This window comes from Acyrthosiphon pisum, unplaced genomic scaffold, assembly GCF_005508785.2.
Source record: "Acyrthosiphon pisum isolate AL4f unplaced genomic scaffold, pea_aphid_22Mar2018_4r6ur Scaffold_20744;HRSCAF=22009, whole genome shotgun sequence".
Classification (NCBI taxonomy): domain Eukaryota; kingdom Metazoa; phylum Arthropoda; class Insecta; order Hemiptera; family Aphididae; genus Acyrthosiphon; species Acyrthosiphon pisum.
Genome location: NW_021770136.1, coordinates 7,155 through 8,544, shown reverse-complemented (window position 1 = coordinate 8,544; position 1,390 = coordinate 7,155).

The window sequence follows — 1,390 nt, the reverse complement described above, 5'->3', positions numbered from 1 at the left end:
AATGAATATAGGAATTGAAAAAAAAAAAAATGAAAAAAAAAAAAGGAAAATTTAGGGTTAAAATTTTATTTATAAATTAACAGTAAGGGATAACAAATATAAGAAAAATATCTTAATGGAATAATACATATAGGACTATAAGTAAATTAATATTACATAATGGTGTTGGGAAAAGACTTAATAGATTAAGGAATTTATATTATATTGGAATATTAACACTAAGATAAGATTATTATTGTAAAACTAAAGAGAAATATTGTTAAAATACTAACGTAAATAAAAACTGATTGTAATTGTATTGTGGATGGTACTTTGTATCTTTGGTAATAATAATTGACATATGTAACAAGAAATATGTTGTGGATTGTACTACATATTCTTGAAAATAGTAATGTATCTAAATTATATAATTGTAACCAAACATATGTAAACATAAAAATGTAATAATTAAATAATGTAAACTTTTAGGAAGGTGCTCGAAGTGACGGAGAATTAAATTGAGTTAATTTTTCTCGATTAGGCGATAAAAATGAACTTTTTAGGGGGGAGGTGTAACGGATAGTAACCGTTTACTCACAACACATAAATAATCATTATATATGAATAGTTAAATTCGGCATAAGCGATTAGGTAAACGACCTCCTTAAACGATTTTGGCAATAGTCAAAATTTGCCATATACGAATACAATAGAAGGTTAATCATGTAGTCAAAATAACCGGGTAGGTAATTGCGAGCCATATTATATTTTCTAAAAACGCAAATCACGAATCAGTTGAAAGGATATGGGAATTGCCAAAGTCACGAGTAGATATACGGGTACATGTATATATGTACGCGACACATAGGCGTGCGCACGGGGCGATATATTTTAATATGCCCGTGGAAATCATTAAAATTTTATTTTTCATGATTGTGAAATATAATTTAAAATATATTTTGTGTTTACCTAGCTATCATTAGATCACTTTTATTCTGTACGAAATATTATGTGGGTACTATGACTATAATAAATGATTATTTTCTAATATACATTATACGAGGTACCTAAATCGTTTTAAGATAAGCGGAATGCGGACCTGCACCAGCAAACGCTCGTGGACGCATGTCGCATACACACTGCTCCACGGAAAAACCCATGCGTTTATAATTATTCGCTTTCAAGTTTCAATGAAACACCATAAACGGTCCCCTCAATAATTTAATCGGTCTGTTTACTGTTGTCATTTGTGATTTGTCACTTTTCTGTTCAGTGTACCGTGTGTCCGTGTTTACCGTTGTAATATTTTTATACTATAGTGCCGCGAAATAATATGATCAGAGTATCAGACCTTATTATATTTAATATTATTCTTGTTAATACATCGGGTGTTTGTAAATTGTATTCACAA